Here is a 10,522-nt window from a genome sequence, read left to right on the forward strand (position 1 = left end):
TTCCGGAGCTGCCGACGCGGCAGGCGAGGGTCGGCACGTGATGGGACGGGGCCCGTGGTGCCACGCCCACACACCAGGCCCCGCCTCCGCGCAGGCCCCGGGCCGGGGGTGCAGCCTCCCCGACAGCCCTCCTCCACGCGCGGGTCGGGCTCGCGGACTGGTCTTCCAGACCCGCAACCAGGTCAAAGTTGGTCAAGCCGACCTCGCAAGGCCTGCCAGATGAAATAGAGGACGCCCCGTTAAATTTGAGTCTCAGGTAACGAATTCTTCTAGCATTTTTTATTCCGGACGGTCTTTCTGGACCATCACCTCCTTCCATACTTTGCTTTATTTTCTCCGTAACACATTACACCATGAGCGTACTAGATATTTACTTACTATATCAAAGGGTAATTCCCCCCCCCCAAAAAAAGTCATGGTTCTCATGCATTGTAAAATGAACGCATGTTAAATATTTTAACTCTAATTAAACAAGAGAACCAAGCGGATGTCATAATCGGTCCAAAAGAGAAGTCAGAAAAAGGGCAAGTTTATACAGAATAAACAAATGTTGGAACAGATGTGCAGGTGGACACAAAACTAGCTCAGAATTAATTTGTATTTTTAAAATTTTATTTATTATTATTATTATTTTGGCCACGCCATGGGGCTTGCAGGATCTTAGTTCCCCGACCAGGGAAGCACGGAGTCCTAACCACTGGACCGCCAGGGAATTCCCCAATTTGCATGTTTATAGGCAAGGATTATTTGCGTTGCTCTCAGTTATCTACAGCTAAGAGTGTAAGACACCTCTGAGACAGTGAAAGAAAGGATAGGAACTGGAAAGGTGTGCTCTCTAGACAATGTGTAAGTTTCCTTGGAAGCACAAATCCTCTATACTCCATTACCTGCTTCACGCCACTAATTTAAGCAGGAATTTTGTACACTTGTATGTCCCCAATACCTAGGGTAGTGCCTGGCACACCAGTGCCAATACATATTTGTTGAATGGCCAGATGAACAGTGGAAGCAGTAAGAGGTAGCTACAGGATTTTAGGTCCCATCCCTACCCCAAATAAACACACGGTCTAGGTTTAGCAGTACATTTGCTGTGCTATTTCAGCTCCAAAATAAGTCCAGACACACACATCTCCATCTGACAGATTGCTGCCTTCTATTTGGAAATTATCTGACTGAACTCCCCTCTGTGTGCCAGGTTCTTTTACAGTTGTTACCTGTCTTAGTAAACTTGGGCTGCTATAAAAAATACCACAGACTGGTTGGCCTAAACAACAGACATTTATTTCTCACTGGAGGCTGGGAAGTCCAAGATCAAGGTGCTGCTGATGGGTTCCTGGTGACAACCTGCTTCCAGGTTTGCAGAGGGCTGCTTTCTTGCTGTGTGTTCACAGGGTGGAGAGAGAGCGTGCTCTGATATCTTCCTCTTATCGGGGCACTAATCCCATCCTGAGGGCCCCACCCTCAGCACCACATCTAAACCTAATTACCTGCCACAGCCCTACCTCAAATACCATCACATGGAGATAAGCGCTTCAGTGTGTGAATTTGAATTTTAAGGGGACACATTCAGTCTGTAACATTATTCATGTTGGGGAAGTTTTGTATGAAATCAATGAAAACTAAGCATTGTTTACAGCATGCCCTTCTGTGTTATCTGATCTTGGTTCCTTGGGGATTATTTTACTTCTCTGTAAACTGTAAATAACTGAAAGCAATGGAAAATTATTCTTGTCTATAGACATGCAAATGATTCTGTCCCAGGAAGACACAACCCTCTCCCCGTGGAAAAAACAGCTTTGCCTCCATTTTGCACATTCATTTCTATATTCCTGATCTATAAATGTGTCTGTTCTTTGGATTCGCCTTTGAACTGGTTGTAACATCTCACCAGGTTTTAAGTGAAATCTTTAACATGTGTTCATCTCTCAAAAGTTCTAAACATCTGGCAACACTGGAGCTGGGTTTCCTTGTTGCAACAAATGCCTGGAGATGACTGGAGACTGTACCCTACCAAGAACCATCCATCACCTCCTGAATATTTCTTATACCTGGCTTATGTTATTTATTTTAAGCATCTGCACTCTTTTAACATTTTGACATGTGATCAGTGGCTCTCAAACTAACATTTGTCAGAATCACCTGGAGGGCTTGTTAAAACACAGAATGCAGGGACCCACCCACACAGTTTCTGATTCAGTAGGTCTGGGGTAATGCCCAAGAATCTAATCATTCTCCCTCCAGGCGATGCTCGAGGGACCACCTCTGATTCCTTCTTTCCCACTGCGTATCTTTTTGCCTGTTCTGTTCCCTCAGCCTGGAACATCCTGCCTCTGTTGTCTGTCAAAGTACCTCAGGGTTGGGCTGCCAGATTTAGCTAGTAAAGATACAGGAAGCCCAGTTAAATCAGAATTTCAGACAAACAACAAATAATTTTTAAAAACTGAGATATAATTAACATATAATGTTGTGTTAGTTTCAGGTGTACATGATTTGATATTTGTGTGTCTTGCAAAATGATCACCACGATATGTCTTGTTAGTATCCAACACTACCCATCATTACAAAATTTCTTTTTCTTATGAGAACTTCTAAAAATCTACTGTCTTAGCAACCTTCAAATATACAGTGCAGTATTGTTAACTAGAATCACCATGCCGTATATTGCATCCCCAGGACTTACCTTTTTTTTTTTTTTTTTTTAATTTATGGCTGTGTTGGGTCTTTGTTTCTGTGCGAGGGCTTTCTCTAGTTGTGGCAAGTGGGGGCCACTCTTCATCGCGGTGCGCGGGCCTCTCACTATCACGGCCTCTCTTGTTGCGGAGCACAGGCTCCAGACGCACAGGCTCAGTAATGGTGGCTCACGGGCTCAGTTGCTCCACGGCATATGGGATCTTCCCAGACCAGGGCTCGAACCCGTGTCCCCTGCATTAGCAGGCAGACTCTCAACCACTGCACCACCAGGGAAGCCCGGACTTACCTATTTTTAACTCGAAGTTTGTACCTTTTGATCACATTCACCCATTTTGGCCACCCCTACACAATTATAAATAACTTTTTTAGTATAAGTATAATATTGCATGGGACATACTTATACTAAGAAATTATTCACTGTTTCTCTGAAATTAAAAGCAAAAAACAATAGTCCAACTCCTTGTCACGCAGGCATTTCCTGACTGACTCCCTACACCCAAGGATATCCATATCCCTGTATCCCTTTGCTTGCTCCTCCACCACCTCCTCCACACTTGCATTTTTGTGATTGTTAGTCACCTATGACACTGTGATCTCTTTGAGGCAGGAGCCTTATCTTTTATTTGTTTGTGTTTTATTTAGTTATTTATTTTTAATAAATTAATTTTTTTATTTTTATTTTTGGCTGCATTGGGTCTTCGTTGCTGCGCGCGGGCTTTCTCTAGTTGCGGTGAGCGGGGGCCACTCTTGGTTGCGGTGCGAGGGCTTCTCACTGAGGTGGCTTCTCCTGTTGCGGAGCGCGGGCTTCAGTAGTTGTGGCACGCGGGCTCAGTAGTTGTGGCTCGCGGGATCCAGAGCGCGGGCTCAGTAGTTGTGGCGCACGGGCTTAGTTGCACTGCGGCATGTGGGATCTTCCCCGGACCAGGGCTCGAACCCGTGTCCCCCGTGTTGGCAGGCAGGTTCTTAACCACTACGCCACCAGGGAAGCCCTTATTTTTAAAAGCTTAAGGCACTGAGTGAAGGAAGGAACAAAAATCTGTGGACTTAGCCCCCACTATGAACAAGGCTTTGTCTAATTCCTCTCCACACCCTCAGGCCTCACAGGGCCTGGCACAGAGTAGGTGTTTGTCAAATGGATGAACGAAGACAGGACTGAATGGACTCAGACTGAGGCAGGAGATAGATGGGCTCCAGGCTAGGCATTTACAACTGGCCTCCTGTTCACACCTCCTGGGGTGAGGAGAAGATGGGCTCCAGGGTGGACATTCATCATTACCAGCCCACTGTTTACGTTTCCTGAAGCAAGAGACAAACGGGCTCCAGGACTACATATTTATGACCAGACTTCTGTCTATATTTCAGAATCTGCACCTTGATATAAAAACCAGCAACAGAAATTGGGTAAATAACCAGACATTGGACACGTTCTTATTAGTTATCCATTTAATACATATTAGTGTAGATAAGTCAATCCCAATCTCCCAATTCATCACACCACCACCCCCACTCCCCGCCACTTTCCCCCCTTGGTGTCCATACGTTTGTTCTCTACATCTGTCAGACATTGGACATTTTTATGGCAGGGACAGAGTAGGACTAAACCCTGTTAAAAGATCAAGAAGTCATACATTTCCCATCCTTGGGGCAAGGGAAACATTGCACATGCGCAGAAAGGCTCCTTGGGGGTCAAAAAGGAGGGGCACACCCCATAATATGTGATGCTAAGGCCATCCCATAGGCCCCTGGGCTGGAATCCATTTTGGAAAAAAGTTGCGCACACACGTTGGGGAGGGTCCTAGGGCATCAGGTGTGGAAAAAGAAACCAGGTAATTGGCCAAAGGTAAACAAAGACCTGGAAGAACTGCCCTATATAAATGACCTAACCGCCTCTTTACTGCACTCCTCAATGGGGGGATGCCCACACCCTTTCTCTCTGGGGGCATCTCTGTCTTGCTTCTGTCTTAACAAACTGTTTCTCTGTGTGCTCTCCCACTTGTGTTGTGCTATGTCTCTAATAATAAACTCTGTACCTGTTTTTACAGCTCTTGCCTCCGTGAGAAATGTATTTTTCACCGGGGGCAAGAGCCAGGGGGTGTGGTGGATAGGATTCCTGGTTTTTATCCAGGCTACCCAGGTTCAATTCCTGGGCAGGGAGTTTAGATCTCGCTTCACACCACCACTCACTACTGCCTCTCCGAGATCAAGACAAGAGGAGTTCTCTAGATAGAGAAGGCTGCCCCCTCCTTGGCTGGGCTGTCCTACTGCAATCAGGGTTGGGGGAGGGGTGGTAGGGGGCAGAGGGGAGGGCACTCGGGCCTGGGCTGGGACCCCGACATTTTGCCCAGATATGAAGGCTAAGTTGGAGATCCCCAGGGCGTGATAATGAGTTTAATGAGTGCCAAGCCAAGCGTCTACTGCCTTCTATATTTAAAAAAATGCATATCCTGTAATTCACTAATGAAAATAGTAACCACAAATGATGTGAAGTTCCTGAATACTGCAAAACAGTACCCTAACTAAACATAGCGACTGTGCACTTGACCGCTCACCCTGACCATCCGATCCAATCAGGTGTATGTCTGGCCTTTCACTCAGCAATACTGACTGAGCACCTACCATGTGAACAGGCACCATTCTCAGCACTGGGGGTCCAGTGGTAAGCAAGACAGATGAGGTCCCTGTTCCCGTAGACTTTACAATCTGACACTAACAAATAACTGCAGAACTAATTACTTTCACAGTTATTTATGCACTCAATTCTGACTGCATGCTATGGAAAAGAATAGGGTGCTGATGATCAATAGCAGAGGAAGGAGAGCTACTGGGGGGAGTCAGAGGCTTTCCTGAAGAGGAGAGAGTGGAGCAAAAATCTGAAGGCTGGGGACTTCCCTGGTGGCACAGGGGTTAAGAATCCGCCTGCCAATGCAGGGGACATGGGTTCGAGCCCTGGTCCGGGAAGATCCCACATGCCACGGAGCAACTAAGCCCGTGCGCCACAACTACTGAGCCTGCGCTCTAGAGCCCACGAGCCACAACTACTGAGCCCACATGCCACAATTACTGAAGCCCACGTGCCTAGAGCCCGTGCTCCACAACAAGAGGAGCCACTGCAATGAGAAGCCCGTGTACTGCAACGAAGAGTAGCCCCTGCTCGCCACAAGTAGAAAAAGCCCGCACAGCAATGAAGACCCAACGCAGCCAAAAAATAAATTAATTAATTAAAAAAAAAAAAAAAAAGATCTGAAGGCTGAGAGAGAGGTGACCAGGCAAAAGGGCAGAAGAGCATATGGACAAGAGTATTCCAGACAGAATAGCAGCACAAAGGAAGGCTTACATGGCGGGAGACCAGAGAAGGGGGTGCGTGTGGCAGGAATGAGTGAAGTGAAGCAGGAAAGGTAGATGGGGTTGGGGGGGGGGGTCAGGCTGTGAGGATGAAACATGGCTTTATCGTGTTTCCCTCTTTCATGTTTCATTTTCCTACCAGGGCTCCCCGCTCCTGGGCCAGCCCTGCTCAAATCTCTCTTCAGCAAAGCTGCCAGAATGATCTTTTTAAAAAACAGAAATCTGATCTTGTCACTTCCCTACTTAAAGACTTTCAGTGGCTCCTCACCTTCCACTTCATGAAGACCCAGCTCATGTCTTCGCTAATGGACCCCCACTTTGTCCAGGAACGCAGGGAAGAGCTGGCCCCGCCCTCAGCTCTGGGTCTGACTGATCTATGGGGACTCCCCCGCCCACTTCCCCAAGGGATGGGTTGAAGAATGGGGAAGTCACGAGGGGGAGGGTGCTGGAGAAAAGTTTCCTTGCTTTCAGGGAGAGAGACACAGAAAGCCACGCTCTCTCTGACAACATGAAGTGCAGAGAGGCCTGAGCACTTTAGGCAGACAATTGTGAGCAGAGAGAACCAACCCAAGGCTGTTGCCGATGCTGGGGCCAATAGAACAAAGAGATGGAAAGACCCTAAGTTCTCACTGAGGTCACTGAACGCTTAATTAACCTACCCCAGAGCCTGCCATACCCCCGAACTTCCTGCTTTGTGGGATACTAAATCTTCCTGTTCAAGCTGGTTTCAATCTGGATGTTTTGCTATTTGCATCAGATGGCACCTTGATACCCTTAACCTGGCAAAGAAGGGCTGTTTGGATTTCCCTCTGCCTGGTTTCTCAGCTACTTCTCCTACTCCCTCAACTCCTACCCTTGGCTCCACCCAACTTGGTGAAATTCTTTTTCATCCTTTTGTTTGGAATACCTTCCAACCCCCATTGATCTGGAAACTCCTACTCATCCCTCAGAACCCAGTTCAAAGTTCACTTCATCTGTAAAGTCCTCTGACATCTATGAACATGAATGCATGAACTACCCTCTCTGGGTTCTGCTCTCACCCAGGAAGTCCTCATTTTCTAAGTATTTATTATCCTGGTCCCTGGGAAGGTAGGGAATTTCATCATAAGACAAACATATTTAATCAATTAAACAATTTCTAATTTAGGTCCCACTAACACCCCTCTATATTGAAGTATTCCATCTATCTCACTCTTCAAAGTCTTTGTCAAAGGTCAGTCTCTCACAGATAGCTGGATTCAGTGCAATTTACAGGCAATAGATCAGATAGCTAACTACAACTGCAAATCTTGCAAAAGAGATGTGATTCCCCAGAGTCAATGAAAGTGAAACTGGGAAACTGTTGGAATCTGGTAGAGTTAGATCAGCTGATAATTGCCACTTCTGAAGAAACTGATCTGACTGATGAAGGCGTCAAACATTTTTTTCATCATGAGAGCTTTACCTGACTCCCTGCTATGTGTCAGACAACATGTCAGGTGCTATGGTTACAACCAAGAATAAGAAAAACTTATTGCCTGTCTCAATCTTATCTTCTTTAGAGTAAGATAGACAATAAACATGTACAAATACACTATGTAATTTCATATAGTAATAAGCATTATGAGGAAAAAAATAAGCTAGGATAAAGGTAATATGAATGAGATTCCAAAGTTGCCTACAGAAAAATAGTAATTTTCTGGCAAGGGTACACTCTAAACTCCATGGAAAGAGAATATGCTCAGGGGGAGGAACGGCCCTCTCCATCACTAGAGTGGGTCTCCTGCAGCCATGATTGCTTACATGACTCTGTCCCACTGGCCACAGTTGATTGGACCAGGGGTAGACAGCTGACCCAAGCTAGGCCAATCAGATTCTTTCCTGGGATTTTGGACATGGAATACTAGTTATTGAATTGGCAGTGTAGCAAAGGGGAGATGATTCAGCTTTAGGGCTGGGGCAGTTGTTCAACAGCTGCAGAGATAAGAGAAAGCCAGCCTGCAGAAGAAAGATGAGAGGAGCAGACACCCAGACAGAGACAAAGGTTAGAAACTGCAGTTTCAGAGGGATAAGGGTGAGTGTGTTGGGTCCTAATGGGTTTTTGGGTACAGATTCCAGTCTCTTGTAAGGTCCAGCTGGGAGTCCTGCCCTTGGGATCTGTGGGTCCTAATTCTTCCAATAAATTACTTTCATGGTTTAAGTTAGTCTGAGTGTGTTTCTATGTGTTGCAACCAAGATCAGCATCTCTAAGAATTAAAATACTGCTGATGAGGATGATGGTAATTGATAACATTTGTTGAGTGCCAGGCACTGTTTTAAGAACTTTACATATGTCATCTATTTTGATTCTTACAATTTGTTGAGACAGATACAACTGTTATCCCCGTTTTAACAGATGAGGAAACTGAGCTACAGAAGTCATACAGTAAGTGGCAGAACCAGTTTTTGAGTCTAGACAGTTGGCCTCTATGGCCTTCACTTCACTATACTCTGAAAAAACACTGGGGGACAGACTTGAGGTTATTTAAACTCTGTGAAGTCCTTTTACACACTCCTTCTGATCCTGAGCAAAACCCCAGAGCAGAGGATACATGCTGCTTCTCAGACAACTCACTCCAACCGAGGAAGTGGCCGCAGCTTTATCGACTCAGCAATTTGATCACTCATTTTGGTAAAACAGTCAGATTCCCTAACCAAGAGCTAGAGTTTCTTGTAAGCATACTTGATGTCTTAGAATCGGAGGCTCTGATGTCACTCAGAGTGACAAGGGTTGAGGTTGGACTCTGGGTTGTCGTAAGCCTCATACTAAAACCTCAGAAGGGTTGATCAACTTTTCTGAGCCTCAGTTTCCCTATCTAAAACATAGAAACCACCACCATAATAATAATGCCTGTCTCATGGGGTTGTGAAGATTTAAAGAGATGAACTAAAATGTTTACCAGCATAATTTTTTTAAAATATTTATTTATTTATTTTGGTTGCGCTAGGTCTTAGTTGCAGCATGCAGACTCTCAGTTGCGGCATGCATGCAGGATCTAGTTCCCCGACCAGGGGTCGAACCCAGGCCCCCTGCATTGGGAGCGTGGAGTCTTAGCCACTGCACCACCAGGGAAGTCCCCTACCAGCATAATTGGAAACCCAGAAGTGGTTGAGGCTCATGTGAACGCACAATAAATTGCAAGCATTATTATTCTGTGTCCCCTTTGGTGGAACACCTGTTGTTTCTGCCATTGCCCCTTCTTCTGGAAAAAGCACCCTACTTCTCCTTGGGAACTTTTCCTCCATTGGATATATTCCTGGCTGAGGAATGGTAACATGACCTCAGTTAGCCCAACCAGACACTCTCTTCTTCGAATCTGAATCTTTAGCTGAATCATCCAAAACTGAAGGGGAAAAAATACAGAGAAACCACAACAAAAAAGTTGAGTTCATGTGTTCCCACTGAAGAACACAGACAAGACTGGCCATGGGCTCCTGCTGCCTGCATGCTCAGAGCTTCCCCGGTTCCTGTCTTTTCCAAGACCTGGTTCTTTGGCTTTCCCATAGACTCTATGACTTTCTCACAAATTTAAACTCCCATAAACTTAAAGTCTCCAATAAACCTAAGTTAGGCAGAGTTGGTTTCCATTGCTTGCCATCAAAGAACTTTATCTGATGTACTTTTCAAGCAAGGATTAGGTCTCTGTGAAACTCAGCAAATTCTTTAATCCCCTTTCCCTATTCCCCTGGACAAGGACAGTGTATTAGCAATCTCTTGCTGGGTAACAAATTATCCCAGAGCTAAGTGGCTTTAAACAATAAATATTTATTATCTCATAACGGTGTGTCTGAAATTCAGGAGCAACTTTGCTTAGTGGTTCTGGCTCAGGATCTTTCAAGAAGGCTGCAGTCAGCACTATTTACAGTAGCCAGGACATGGAAGCAACCTAAATGTCCATCAACAGAGGAATGACTAAAGAAGATGTGGTACATATATACAGTGGAATATTACTCAGCCATAAAACGGAACTAAATTGTGCCATTTGCAGAGACGTGGATGTTCCTAGAGACTTTCATACAGAGTGAAGTAAGTCAGAAAAATATTGTATATTAACACATGTGGAATCTAGAAAAATGGTATAGATGAACTTATTTGCAAAGCAGAAACAGACAGAGACATAGAGAACAAACGTATAGATGCTAAGGGGGAAGAGGGGGTGAGATGGATTGGGAGATTGGGATTGACACATATACACCATGTATAAAACAGATAATTTGGGCTTCCCTGGTGGCACAGTGGTTAAGAGTCCGCCTGCCAAGGCAGGGGACATGGGTTCGAGCCCTGGTCCGGGAGGATCCCACATGCCGCGGAGCAACTAGGTCCGTGCGCCACAACTACTGAGCCCGCACACCTAGAACCCGAGCTCCGTAACAACCGCAACAAAGAGTAACCCCCCGCTCTCCGCAACTAGAGAGAGCCCGCGCGCAGCAACGAAGACCCAGCGCAGCCAAAAATAAGTAAATAAATAAA

Source organism: Balaenoptera ricei, chromosome 15 (assembly GCF_028023285.1).
Source record: "Balaenoptera ricei isolate mBalRic1 chromosome 15, mBalRic1.hap2, whole genome shotgun sequence".
NCBI lineage: Eukaryota > Metazoa > Chordata > Mammalia > Artiodactyla > Balaenopteridae > Balaenoptera > Balaenoptera ricei.